Here is a 15,192-nt window from a genome sequence, read left to right as displayed (position 1 = left end):
AATGTCATGCTCAGAGCCAAGCCTTGAACTTGACATTGCTGATTTCGTAAAGTAGTCTCAGGTAAATGCCAGTAGTGTGTTATGGATAGTTCCATCAGCTCTTACACCTCTTCTTTTCAAGCTATCCTTTTAAAAGACCATGATAAAGCAGGCTACACTATATTTTGCAAAGTTAGTAAGGCTGTCTGCAAAGAGACTTCAACTTGTAGTATCTCTCTGTACAGATTACAAAAGCTTTTGACACAGTAGCAAAAAAGGTTTCATACTTACTAACTTCTGATGTGCAGAAGCATTAGTGTTGGAGAATCAAGTTTTCAAATGGTTACCCAAAAAAAAGAAATCGTAAAAGGTTGAAGAAATCCTCTGGCTTTCAGATGACAGGTTGAGCTTGCTACCTGTTAGTTACAACAAAGTATTTCAGTAGTTTGTAAACTTAAAAAAAAAAAAAGCTTGCTTTCTTGGAGTTAGTAGTATTTCTCTGAGGTTCATGACCCCTTTACATTTACCGTGGAGTGAGATAAGGCACTGGTTATAACCACAGGCTCCTGTAGTTTGCATGCATGTGTTTCTCTGTTTTTCAGCTAGATGCAAACTGTCTAAATCAGGCATGAAGCACAAGCTAATACACTGTACCTTTCAGCAGGGGCTTTATTCATGAGGCTTAGAAGAACGTGAAATAACTTTACATAGCTTCTAGTCAGCTTGCAGCACGGCAAGAATGCACTTTCATCTGCCTGTAGAGCTGTGTAGACATGTCCTTGATGTAGAAGGATGTGAGTGGGTAGGGGAGTAGGGAAGAAATTGTAATACTGTAACAAAATTTTCAGATTTTCAATGCCTTGTGACTTCTTCCATCTGGTTCCCAATGCTGTTGCAGGAGCACAGAGGTACTGACCTAGCATGTCACCCCGTTCATGATGCATGTTCTGTGCTCTCAGACTAGCAAAATGTTTACTCAACTGCTCAATTTGAAATGTATGCTTAAATGCCTTGCTAGAGGGTGAGCAGCATAGGTCTTGGAATTCCACAATACCTTTCTAACCTCCAGGTAAATAGAAGGTGGGTCGTTGTTTTTTTAATGAGGTTAAGCTAAAAACTTATTTAAATCACAACAGAGTACCAAAACTACTTATATTTATGTGATTTCCTGGTGGCACCAAGACTTGATGAAAAATTGTTTCCTCCACCCCTTAAGGTTAGCAGAAATTAATACCGCTTGATATCAGCGCAGGTATACAGCATAAACTAACACAAGCTTGAACCAGGCTATCTTCTGGTAGACTAACACAGTTGGAAGTGTTGTTCTGTTTGTAAGTTCTTAAAATAAACCGAGGGAAAAGAGGTAGGATTTGCTATGAATTGTAAGGTTTTTGCTGCAGGTACTACTAAGAATACTGTAAGAATTGGACATCGTGAGTAAGTCATACTCCTTCCTCTCTGGTGCTAATTTTAAATCAGCTGAACAAAATAAGTCATTCAGCCTTAATAGCATAATTCAAGATTCGTCAAACTTGGGAAACTTTCTTAAGCTAATGTCTTATTGCCATATTTACTTCATGCAGTGTATTGCTTATCAATGTATACACATGAAGAGTATTTGCTAACTAGGTGATTGAAGTGGTAATAATTGATGGCATGGATTAATAGTTTGGGAGTAGAGGTACACAAGGGGTACAGGCTATTTTTTAAAAGTTACTATTTTTGACATTTGAAATAGGAGTGGTTTGATAATGAGACAGATGTGATAAATTCATGAAGGAGAAATTAAAGTCAGTTTTTAAAAATCTAGCTATTCAAATATGTAAAATTCTAAGAAGCACAAAGCCTTTTGTTTTTGTGGGTTTCTGTTTAGCATGTCATTATCTTTCATCCAGTTTGAGTGCAGCAGGGGCTGGGAGCACCTTTATTTTCCACATTAATGCTATGCCTAGAACTGCATCATTCTAGGACTCGTATGCTAGAGCAGAACAAATAAATGACAATAATAATAGTGGTTTCAGACATTTTTAAGGATTAGTCTTCCTTTTTACATGATTCTGGAACAGTTAAAGGCTTTTGTAATTTTGCTTCCCCCTTGCTTAAAGCAGGTTGTATTACCTGCTGTTACAAGTAAAGACACCAAGCCAGAAGCAGGTAGAGACAGCAAGTCATTAGCTGTCATGGGAAGCAAATACAGCTTGCTTGATCCCCTGTGCTTTGCTTTAACTGCTACATTGGGTTTCCTCCCATGCTCAGTTGATCCCAGATACTTTACTAATGAGGAAAATTGGCGTTTATCGGGAAGTGCATTCGAGAAGTGCATAGTCACTGAACACATTAGTACTCTCCGAGTCTTTTAAAGAGATCATGCTAACATATATTTTTCAGATAAACTTTCCTGTGCTGCTAATACTATGAATTGTTAAGGCAAGAAGAGTTTTCATAAGATAACGGGTACAAGTGTGTGCAAGTGTGTGAGGGAGGTACTGTAAAACAAGATTTTTCTGGGTAGTTATTTTTGGTCTTGTAGCTTGGAGCAGCTGCTGACTTTACTTCACTTAGCTGTATTTTAACATTTGGACAGATGAACTTAGACCTTGGTCCTCCTTTTCCATTGTGTTTGTGTACATAAAATAAAAGAAAATAAAATACATTTATTAAAACATATACTGTAAAGCAAATGTGAATTCTTGTACCTATCCCTTTATCTTGACTTGTGTATAATTCAAGTCAGGTCAAGGGATTCCGTGGCAAGACCTTGCTTAAAATGATGGGTATCGATCTTCCATGGTTTAATGTGTGGGGAACACAGGAAGTGACACTGTGAATGTGTGCCTTCAAATGTGAGATAGGGCCACTGCATGTAACTTGTCCTTTAGTGTGAGAACCCAGAGCTTTCTGAACGGACCGGGTTGTCCCAGGCAGACAAAACAGTTTTCTGGGTGAAGTGAGTGTGACTGTGGTCAGGGGTAAATTTGGGATGAAACTTGACCATTTAAAAAACATGTTGATGAAGGCAGCAGAAATTAATTAATACTGTGCATTGACAAGCACTTTCTATAAGACACAGCAGAGAAACACCTGGAATGCTATTTGGGATACAGAACAGGTGGAACCAGTTACAACCCCCAGTTGTGTGCAGTAGGCATTAACTGGCTGAAGTGATAAGATCATGGCTATACCATGGAAACCAGATGAACAGAAGCCAAGTGGAAAAGTCTTGCAAGAACACCTTCAGCTGTGATGGTGGTGTTGCCATTACTGACCCGTAACATTTGCCTAAAAAAGATCTCCTTGTGCCTGTAGGAGCTGTGAGTTCCTGGAGCATTTTGCTCTAAAAGGTAGGCTTATCCTCATCCAGATGGGAAGCAGCCTTCAGCTCCAGCAAGGATCCTCCAGAAGAGCTGAATTCTGGGGAACACACTGGTTCAGTGAATTTGTAAGCTTGCTGACCTCTTTCTGCCCATCCTCTGCCTCAAGAAGATGCTTTGCTCAAAAACAGAGATGTGGCCCGTTACTCCCATAAGTGACTCTCTTTACAAAACATTAGGTTGTGCCTGGGTTTTGCTGACAAAGAATTTGAGTTGATTCTCTTCCATGAATGAAATGGGGCTTGGTTCATTTAAAGTTTTATACGTCTCTGACTGGTATCCTCTAAAAAAGTGGTGTCTTTGATGTATGAGAACAGGATTTTGGAAAAAAGACCCAAATACAAAAAGGTCTGAGCTTGTTGGTGTAAATGTCATGTGCTGTACCAGAATCACTGGTTGTATTGAGTGAAAATATAGATCAGTCACATTTTGTGTAACAATGATCATTTTCAAATTTTGCAGCTAATGTGAGGAAGCAACAATTCACAGGTGTTATTGGAGATTGTCTTCCCAAGCATCCGATGGCAAATGAAGAAAAATGTTGTACATACATAAATAAACAGGACCACCTTTTGAGGCCAGATGATGATATTTCTATCCTTTAGGATAAACCTGTCCTTCTGGTTGAATAACTGAGTTTGTGCAACAAGGATGCTCCCTTTCTGCAGGACGGGTAGAATTTTTTGAGCTAAAGGATACTGGGTTTTGTAAGGCTTTCCTGAGGTTTGCAGGTTTGGGTGGTTGGATTTTTGGGGGTTTTTTTTGTTTGTTTCTCTCTTTTTAACAGAGAAACTCTTGCTGATAGCTGTGCCAAAACAAAGGGCTAATGGGAACCAGTCCCAGGAGCCATGACTGTCAGGGGACTTGTATCCTTGGCTGCCAGACCTGAAACAACTTCTAGAACTTTTATGCTCCACATGTTGTTTTGTAGTTATCATCACGATGAGACAGGCTATGGCATCAAAATGACACTGGCTAATTAGATGTCAGCAGAATCAGAAGCTGTTGCGAGGCTTTTACACTCAGATTGCCAAGATTGAAACAGAAGCCAATGACGCACATCACCCTCCTTGCAGCTCATTAGGATGGTATATAACTCTACATTCAGCCAGCTACAGTATAGAGAGACAGTATGGAGGCTGCCACAAGGGCTTGACACTAATGAGCACCTGAAAGATTAAACAAATGTCTGTGGCTGCTGTTAGGTCTCAGGTTAAAACCTTGGCAACTTGCGCTTCATTGTTAGGTCTCAGGTTAAAACCTTGGCAACTTGCGCTTCAATGTTTTCTTTTTCTCCCTTTCTCCTTGGAAGCATTCACCTCAGAATCCTGTCATGACTTTGATAGGGATCTATGTGGGGACCTCAGTTTTCCCTCTGGTGTTGTGTTGACTTAGGCTGCTAAGAGCTGCTGGGACTCAGGCTACAGCTTTTTACTGTAGGCTGGCCACAAAGATTTTAGCTTATTTTCATTTTTCTGGTTCTACTTCTCTAGGGTAAGATCAAGTGTCTGTTATATATATGTGTGTGTTTTATTATATGTGATGTTAATGAGGGATATATCCTGTTTGGCTGTGGTGGCTGTGCATTTCACTAGTGCACAGGTGGCCTTAATATTTCTGCTTTGTGGGTTTCTTCTTCTATAACTTCTGTAATCCTGTGTCCTTGTGTTTTGTGGTTTACAGGATTTTTCTGTCATTGGGAAATAGGTTGTATTGGTGTCAGGGCCCAAACGTTACACCAGAAGAAATATCCTTTCTTTGTCAAATGTCTGCATTGTGAAATCTTCACATTAGTCTGTGGGTTTATTCTGAAAATTGGCTGTGGGACAATGACATACTGTTGAAGACATTCTCTGCTCTCGGGCTCTATGTGCAGTCCTGTATTAGTAATAAACACTACCTTTTTATTGCTATCTGAAGCAACACGGGCTGGGGAGAACGACTTCAGTTCTCCTTTGGTTCTGTATCACCAGCAGGGCAGTTTTTTAGCTTCCCACTTCAAGAATGGATCTTCATTTAGCCATATCCTCAGCTGGTCTACATGGGAATGCCTCCACTGAAAGTAGGCAAGCAATACGGATTTATACGAGTAGAGAACTTGACCTGTCACCCTCAAACCGTACTCTTGCCCTGGAGCTCCCCGCTTGCATTTGGCACTCACAGTCTTCAGTAAGAGTGATGATACATGGGCAAAAAAGAGGATGGCTTGACTGGAAGTTTTTAGATGGAAATTGCATGGAGGAGTGTTAAGTAGAATCAAAAGTCATTTTACTTGTAAACCGAGCAAACTCAACGCAGAAGCCATTGAGGGACAGTAAATGTGGAACCACACAGTGCCGTCTTCAGAGAGTCACTCTTCAAAGCAGAATGCACTTTCAGTTGCCCTCAACTGCCGTGCATACGCATTGTCTGCTCAGAAATGCATGTAATGTACTGCTTCCTTCATTCAGATTGCAGCAAACTCGCCTTAAAGGAAGCTGGGTTACACAAAGTGTTGGGTTGTAGTAGTCCAGTGTAGGTGAAGGCTTGCTCTGGAGGCAGAGCTGGGGCTTTTCCATTAGAGTTGACCTTCAAATGAACCAAAGTGCTCTTTTCCTATATCTGAAGCACAACTCAAACATTTTACTCTAAGCTAGGAGGAACTTTGATTGTTTGTTTGTTTGTTTGTTTGTTTGTTTGTTTGTTTGTTTTAAGGGGAAGTGATGGTAACCTTGGAAATATTACGAAAGTGAAGTCTGGTCCTACTTAATATTATCAGAGCAGTTCTAATAGGCCTCAGATACCTGCACTGTGAAATCCTACACCTTAATTAAAATCAGGGGGGACATCTTCTCTAACAAAGACATACCTTTTTATCTCTCTCAATTGTTCAGTAGTCATTGAAGTAATTACAGGTTAACAAAAATGAAGAGCATTAAACAGAATGTCAAAATATGTCTGTTCCTCACAGTTGCTCAGTTTTAACTCTCATCTCTTCTGATGTCATAATTTAATTAGGTATCTCAGTCATCATATTGTTTTCCAGAGTAGACATGATCTGAATTTGTAATCTACACATAGAGAGAGCTACCTCAGTTGCCGTGCTCTTTATTTCACGTATTTAAACACAGCGCAGATAACTGAAAATGAAGTCCATCTTGCACTTTTTCTGAGGCAACTTTAAGAGTTACTGATCGGGAGTGTCCAGCTGTGAAATTTAGTTTTAACAGCTGATTATGCTTTTCTACTCCAAAAGTAAGGTGATCAGTTACTTATGACCACCAGTAGTTTTACGGGAGTAAAACACCTTCATACCTGCACATGAATAAGCATCTAATCGACCTGGGGTTAAAGAAATGGTTTCTCTGCCATTATGTATGGGCAAGAATTTTCAGGATTTGTTTTATGAATGATGATCTGTGGTAGTCTTAAATGAACTTGGTCTTTCCAGTCTTGTCTTTCTGCAGTGTGTCTGCGGAGCACCATTTAGCTGCTAGCTGGTTGGGTAAAACAGCATTATTTGTGAATGTCTGATGAGGAGAGAGATGAAATTTTTATCCTTTTGCTCTCCCACTGGGAGCTGTTACTTCACAGGTGCCAGGTGAAAGTGCTCTTCTGACAATAGTAGCGATAACAGAGTTGGAAGGAGCAAGTCACCATTTTACTTTCTCTTTTCTCTGTTTTTATGTCCCTAAATTATTTTGTTTAAAAGATACTTTGCTCTGCTAATTGGAGGGTGAGGCAGAATTCAACAGCATGATTGAAAAAGCTGGAAAATCTCACTTCTGTAATTATCTGAAGGGGGACATCTCTCAGTTCCTGTCCATCTCCACACTTGATAACTGCCCTGTTTTGTATGCTGCAAAGTACATACATCAGATACCTGCAGAGATTAGGAGATGCATGCCTTTTGTGAATCCGACAGATTGCAGCTTCACCTGTTTACTTGCTACTTTGATCTCATGGTTTTGACCCTGAATGACCAAGTTATGGTTTTCTGTGTGTTGTCGAAATATTTGTTGAAGAGGTGGGATGCCATACACATATGCCAACACATATGATTGGCTATGAACAGACTTTTTGCTTTGCTATTGTTGTAACAGCTGAGAAGGCCATATAATGGCCGTACTCGAGGGCTTGAAACATGGAGGCTGAGCCATGATACGCAGTTGCAACTGAGAACTTAAGCCTCTTCAATGTGCTTCACTGAAGATTGGTAGGTGGCTTATCCCAACCTCTACAAGCGCAGTGTATGTACAGTGGCCATGTTCCAATCCATACCTGCGTAGCAGAGCTGGTGGTTATATCATAGATTCGGTTGGTGAACTGCAACCAGCTTAAGGGGTCACAGTGTGCAAAAGGCACCATGGCCACTATAGTGCAAATGTATGAGACGAGACTTAAGGGGAGGAAAACATGAGGAGGGAGTAGCAATGGAAGTCTCACATTTCAGGTCAAAGACTGAACTGGTTTTCATGTAGTTTGGGTAAACCCTGGAGAAAAGGATGAGCCCATTCTGGAAGTATCAACCCATGAGTTACTTTCTGCTTTACTCTTGGTACCAGAAAAAGGGAGGCTGACTGTGAGTCGTCTTCTAGTCTTATAGCTTACAGGAGGAAATGCGCCCATACTTAAAACTGTGGTTCCCCACGCCATATTGCCCCTAAAATAAGATCCATAAGCAGTTCCTTCTTTTGTTTGTGCTAGCCTTCCTTTTCTTTCATAGCCACTTATTAGACAGCAGTACACAGCTGTTTTGCAGAGAATCACTGTTCTGAATAAGAAGAGAAACCTAGAAGGTAAAATGCTTGATAGCAAAAGGATTTTAAGAGTTCCTGAGAAGGATATGCCATTCACAGCTCTCTTATCTCAGGGCCATGTATGTGTTTTGTATGTATATAAAGCATTGGTGGCTTTTAAAGGTGAACAGTTCTCTTGCTGTGTGGATTTGAGATCCCTATGCTTGCTGCCCTGGTGCTGATTTCAGTCTTTCTCAGACTGGGTGTGTACGGTGTTGGTGAGCATGCCAGTAAGGTCTTATTTTGGGCACAGTGTTTTGTCTGCCTTGTGTAGAAGTTGCGTGTGGCTGGGATCTTCTTCCTTGTTATGCTCTGAAGACTTGTTGCAGTAACTCTGCTCTCTTTTTCTTCCTTTTCCATTGAACTTCCTTGTTATCTTCCCATAATCATGTCTGACATTTCTATCATCTCCTTTTTTCCTTTCATCCTGTACTCTCCAGAGTTTTGCTTACAGTAATCATAGGAGGCAGTCTACAAGTGCAGTTATGTTATCCTGTTGGAACACTCCGAGTTGCACACTGCTGTCTACGTCCTATCTTTAGTATGGTCAGCGTACACAGAAAAAAGCCATGACCAATGTATGCATTGAGCTGGTTTGGCTTTTGTAGGCACAGCTTTCTATGACAGTTTACACATAGCCTGCAGAGATGTTTCACACATACATGCACCCCTCAAATTAATTCTGTTTTGTTGCAAAACATTTTATCTGACCGGAACTTTCCCCACACATACTTTATTTTTCTGCAAGCAAGCTTTGCCTGTGAAAGAAATTACAAAGACAACAAATGGAAGTAAAGCTCATTGAAATATTAGCAAGTCATTTTGTCTTCTGCTGGCTTTCATCAAGGATGAAAGAACAGCAAAACCACAGCAAAAATAGCAATAAAATTACTATGGGGGCTGCAAACATAATAGTGATAGAGATCACTTAACTGCAGTGGTTTCTCTTACGTGATAACGTCGTGGTATTTTATTTGTCCCTTCCCTGTGAGGTACATAGATGACTATTATGCACAACTTGTAGCGCATACCGTATGGAGGCTGGGTAGGAGAGGTGCTATCTCAGAGGTTACACAAGGCCATGGAGGACCCAGCAACAGAATCCAAAGCGTCTGGACCACCCAGGGCCCTGCTCATGTACCACAAGCCATCAGGGGAAGATTAACTCTAAACCCTTTTGGTTGCTCTGTACAGTATAATCATCTAAATGAAATCAATGAATACTTGATTTGAGAGTCTCCCATTGCTCCATCCCTGCTGTTCCTAATGTTTGTTAACAGATTGCTTTGTGGTAGAGTGCAAAGGTGCCGCTCTATAAAACTGTAATGACTTCTGGAAAGGAAGTTGCCCTGTGTATTGCAGAAAGCACCGTTCAGTTTTGATTGGAACATGGGGAGTTGAGAAGTTGTTATTACTGCAAGTACAGCCAGTTGGAATAAAAATGTCTGCTGTTACAGTTTTGCTTTCTCTCTCTCCTTGTTTACCGATGGAATAGGAGCGTTCTCATTTGCCCTGGGTAGGGAGCTGGCATGTGGTAAAGTCCTAGCATACCGAGGAAGAGGGTCTCATTTTCTGTCTCTGGTCCTCTTCTGTCTGTCACCCATCCTGTTTGCTGCTCCCTTGACTTTCTCTTTGTTTCTCGGCCCTTGGGTTTTTTTCTTGTCAGTCCCCAGGCAGCTTTTTTATCCTTTCTTGCTCTCTAAGCAGAAAATGAAGCGTTTGGTGAGATGTCTGGGGTTTCCCCTTGTGAGGGGGCTTTGGTGGTGCCAGATCTCACACTGCCTGGCTCCAGGAGCCAAGGGACTGAAGGGGAAAAACGAGGAAGAGATTGTAGCTGTAAATGAGCCCCAGCTGCACAGGTCTGTTTGCACAGCAAGGTGAAACTAATCTGAACAGAAGCAATTATTCTGCTGTTGCTGCAAGTTTGATTTTGTCTTGTTTCTCCCTGGTGAAAGACCACCAGCCTTTAGGCTGGCAACCCACACTGCAGTACCACAGGTTACTGACAGGGTAGAGATGAAGATAATTTACAGCAGCTCAATCGGATGCCATGCACTGGGCATCAGCTCTGTACAAACAGCTCTTCCCTCGCTTCCCCCAAGGTCTTTAGTTCATCACCTTCCAGGGCTGCGTAGTGGCCTCCCTCTGCCCTGACACACTGGAGGGGGCTGGCTGGCACACCAGAGGGTTGGCTAACCCAGTGTCCTTCCCCTACCAGGTGTGCATCTCCCCCATCAGGTAACAGCCTTACTGCTGCCTTACAACTGTGAGAAAAAAACTCAAGAGAATTGGTGACAGCGATAGTAATTTTTTAACTGATTTTGTTTCTGGTTTTTTACATGTTTGTAATACTTCTTTATAGTATAATGCTGTAAATATAAAGTGTTGCAAGGCACAGAAGCTATTTGTGTCTTTATTTGTGCTTCTCAGCCAGTTATCCAAAGCTTATAGCTTACAGCTTACAGCATCAGCCTTTTCTAGAAAATCAGTTTAACACGTTTGACATTTTGCCAGTGAACCGACTCTTCTGTGAAAAACCTAGTTGCTTACAGGACACTAAGCCTCACCCATTTAGATCCCTTTATACCATCCCAGTCATAAAAAGTCACCTTTACCTCCCAGGTTTGGCAGTCTGAAAATGCTAGAGAGCGAAATAGATCTCACAGAATTTGGGGGTCTTCTGCCTGCTGTTTCTAGCTAATATTTCTTGGACTCCTGTCCTTTTTTGATCCTGGTGAAATCAGGAGTTTTGACAACCATCTCAGCTGTGTACTGGGTTAGTCCTCATAACTCTGATGAGAACTTGAGTAACAGAGGAGACGCCTTTTACAAGTTGCAGTGAGGGAATGACACATTCTTGTAAAAATACGGAAGGGGTCTGTGTTTCACAGAGATAATGAGAAGTGGAGAATTACTTTCTCTTTTCCCATTAATTTTTCCACAGGCACACACATATGTACATAAGTATTTTGGCAAACCAATCTAGTATCCCAAGTCAGTGAGCTGATGACATGAACATTCACAGCTTTAAATCACCTTTTGTTTGAAAACATTTACAGAACTGCATTTTTGTTCAAGGAAATCTTGGGTTTAAAACAAAAAGCCTGCAGGAAAGCAATATATTGTTAATTGCAAAAGATGGATCTGCTCTGGTTTTTCACACTGCGGATCATTTATGGCATCCCAGATGACTAGCAGATCTGATTTTACAATCATGTTGTGTGAGGAGTTTAGACTGAGTATTACTTGTAATTCTGTCATTTATCTCTACTCTTTCTTTATTAATGTTTTCAGCGTTCTTGGTCTGTCCTCAATCTTTCACATTTTGTACTGATGCTTTATTACAGTGTTTTCCAAATTTTTAAAGTTAAAATCTTTCAAGATGAACAGCAGTCCTTCCTCAGGAACTAACTGAAAGCCAAATGATCTTTATTCATATAGCTTTTGCCTTACACATCCCCTTTTTGGAAATCACTGTTCCATTGTATGCTATTGCTTCCTCATCCCTATATACCTTGATGAACAGTAAAATACAGTGTTGGTATTTTAAATATTTCACTGGCATGGTTGATGGGTAAGTGAATGAATGACTGAGAGTTTTCTCCTCAGAGGTGATTTTTGGCAGGGGCTCTTTGCAAATTCAGGCTCTAGTGATGGTTATTTTTTGTATCAATTACACTTGCTATGTATTTTTGAGCTTTACTTTGCAAATATAAATGGGGTTGTTCTTTTCATTACAGTTGCTATTGTCCATGCCCAGCCAGTGTCTGGCCCTCCAGCTCCCCCAAAAGATTTGTGCAGGACTTCAGAAACACACTTAACTACATCACTGGAGTTAAATATGAAAGTGTCATTCAGAGCTTGCACGGCCTTTACATGCCAGGCACAGACTGTCACCTAGGCTGTATTATAAGCTCGGATAAGCTTTCCATATTTTAGGTTCACAGTTTGTCACTGCATTGTTATTTTCATTGCTGTGTCTTTGATCTCACAAAAAGCTCTGTGCTGGTCAAGGAGTCTGTTGACACAGTCCCCTTTGCCCATGTGGGCCTTTGTGCTCATTACAGAACGAGGGAAGGATCATGAAAGCAGAGCTTCAGAAAACATCGCAGTTGCCAAATAACATAGCATTTGTAAAGCTTTTCTGTGTCTTACTGTGGGCCTCTGCTTCAGATGTGAGCTTTCACAGATTGCTGTCCGCACCGCTCTTTCATCGATGTAGCTGTGACAATACAGAAATATTAGCAGTACTTATTATTGTGTCATTGTAGAGGAATCTATCCCACATAGAAACTGCAATACAAGCAGAAAATAGATAGACCTTTTGCCCCGAGGTTACTGTCTGAAGGTCTTGACTACAGAAGGTAAGTGGGTATAGAGAGATGGGGGAGCAGGAAGAGATGAAGTTGTGAGCACTTATTGCCTGGCACTATTGCTGGTACCTGTAGGTAGGTTTCCCTTCTGAAATCTGCCATAGTTCCTCCAGCTTGCTCAGCAATCCCTGGTCATTTCTGATGTGTTTTTGCTGGCAGCTGAAGTGCTAGCACAGGAGATCCTGGCCTGTTCTTCAGATCATTTTCTCTAGTGTGGTGTCAGGAAGCCCCAGCTGTGTGTTGCTGGGCTGTGTGCACACACCAGCACAAGACAGTGATGGCCTGAAAGGACAGTGTAATAAAATATAATGAAGATCACTGAATGCACGCTGGTTTTAAAAGCACATTGCTGCTGTTCACGTGAAACCTGATAGTGAAATATGCACTGCATCAGTGCTGTCTCAAATCACCAGTCCGTTAACACACTGCGCTAGTCAGTCCCATTGCAACACAAGAGGGCTGAGATGGTTTTGCTTTCTAGTCCATGTGGTAAGGGAACTTCTGTTACTGAAATTTACCAAGAGATACTATTACAGTAAAAGTTATGAACAGTTAAAAGCATATCAGGAAGCAATCAATACCTTGAGATTTTTTATGGTTTACAAATGGCATTTCCAATTCTGTATACAAATTCAAGTATGTTTACAGAAAGTTTTTTGTGGTACTAAAGGAAATTTCTGAATCTATACATGTCTGTTTCCCCAGACTGGCGTAATTTTAATATGAGAAGAACTATCCATCCATACATCCTTGACTTGTCATTTATTAGAAAACTCAAAATCTTAATGCTTGACATTGGAGAATAAAGGGTCAAGATACAGGCAAAGTTCTTCTGTATTACAGAAGATAAAAAAGGGGAATATATTTGCTTCTGGTTATGCTAATTAATCACTCCAAGCAGGGTGTGATTGTGTTCTGTCTAGTCAGTTCTTTTCTTCATATCTTAAAGAAGAGATATAGCCAAAGTAAAGGGCATTTGGAGATAGACAAGGAAAATAATTGAGTCACAGAGAGTCTTCTGTTTGAGGAGGAATGGGAAAGATAGGGATTGTTTTAATTTAAAGAAGAGACAAATAAGAGAGGACGTGACAGTAGCGTACAGAATGATGAATGATATAGTGGAGGTGAATTGGGTGTTCTTGCTTGCCCTTTCAGGAGTATAGAAGCAGAGGGACATTCAATACAGCTGAAAGGCAAAAATAGTAACACTGTTTAAAGGGAATTTTTAAACAGTGACTACCTTGTTTCCACAAGCTTGTTTCTCTGTGACGCTAGAGCATTTATTGAGGGGGATGCAAAAGACCTCTAGAAAATGAATTCAAGTTGTCCTGCTAGGCAGATGTTGTCGGCCTACTGCAGAGACTACTGACTGGATCAGGTTATATGGCTTGTGTGAAGGAGAACTAGGCAGATGGTCTTAAAGAACCTTTTTATTCTGGAAAATAAGTGGAAGTTGCATAAGATATTAATACATGTAATGAGACTATCCGTAAATTTGCTTGACAGAGTAAAAAAGTAACTATTCAAGGCAGAAATCTATTATTGATGGAAAGAATATTGCTCTGCAGTTGACCCCCATGTGATTTTTTCCATGTCTCCCTGATTACCTACTCATGAACCTTTCATAAAAGGCTGATGTTCTGCCACATAGACTCAGAGCTCTACTGTCACAGCCAAGCAGACTTCTGTCCATGAGGAAGTTGTAGGAAGCACATTTATTCTTCCTGAATGTTCCTTTCTGGTACTCTCTTGCTTTTTGGACATTCCATTCATCATTCATCTTTAATTATTTAAGTTTCTATCAAGATCCAGAAAAAATGTAATTTGATCAATTGTGATCAATAAATAAAAAAATAAATAAAAAATAAAAAATGAATGTCAATAAATAAACTCTGTATTCCCCCCCCCCCCCTTCTTCAATACAAAGGGGATGGTGAGACATGTAAATAGCTTATAAACAAGTGAGATCACTTTCTGGTTAGATTATTACAATGTCCGTTTAGATCCATTATTACTTTTAGACTTGATCCCTGACACTTTCTTTGTAGATTTGTGATTATTTTATAATTCCTCACCATACTATACTATTTTGTGTAGTACAATCCTAATCCACCTGTGGTGATCATCACTTCAGAGCCTAATTCTTGTGGCTGTTTTGCGTGCTGTGCCTTCCTCATTTCTAATGTCTGTGTCTAGTCCATTGTGGTAGTGTTGTGTAGTGATTAAGACCTGGATCACATCTGCAAGATAGCCTTGCCTTTCCTGTCTCAGTTTCCCCCACCTTAAAAGAGGGAAACACCTCAGAGTTTCTGGGTTAAAACCACTCACTATGATATAGGGAAAATTTCATTTTTACCAATGTTTCCTCATGCCTTGTAATTAGGTCTTTGTTTCCCACTGACCTAAGGGACCTAAATCATGAATGCATTTGCTGACATTCTCAGTATTAAACTTTGTGCAGCTATGGAGCACTTAAAATACTTGCTGTTCCACAAAACCAGATGTATTTTATGAATCATGTATATAATTTGTAAAAGTTTGTGGGAGATACATATCTCTGTGTGTGTGTGTGTATACATATGTGCCATGTATATAAACTGTACAGTTAGGAATGTGTTTGCCCACCATTGCAGTCCACCTGCCTCTGAAATAGTTATGGATGTTATCTTGGCAGCCCTGAAATACCAACCT

The 15,192-nt window shown here is 40.5% G+C and overlaps 1 protein-coding gene across 4 annotated transcripts in view; it reads left to right on the top strand.

Moving 5' to 3' along the window:
* Positions 1-15,192, top strand: part of ITPR2 (inositol 1,4,5-trisphosphate receptor type 2) — a 268,236-nt gene that overhangs the window by 203,517 nt on the left and 49,527 nt on the right. The gene's annotated exons all lie outside the window — the stretch shown is intronic.

The sequence above is a fragment of the Falco biarmicus genome, chromosome 5 (genome assembly GCF_023638135.1).
Source record: "Falco biarmicus isolate bFalBia1 chromosome 5, bFalBia1.pri, whole genome shotgun sequence".
Lineage (NCBI taxonomy): Eukaryota > Metazoa > Chordata > Aves > Falconiformes > Falconidae > Falco > Falco biarmicus.
The sequence above is the reverse complement of the archived record's forward strand: the minus strand, read 5'-3'. Positions and strand labels throughout refer to the sequence as shown.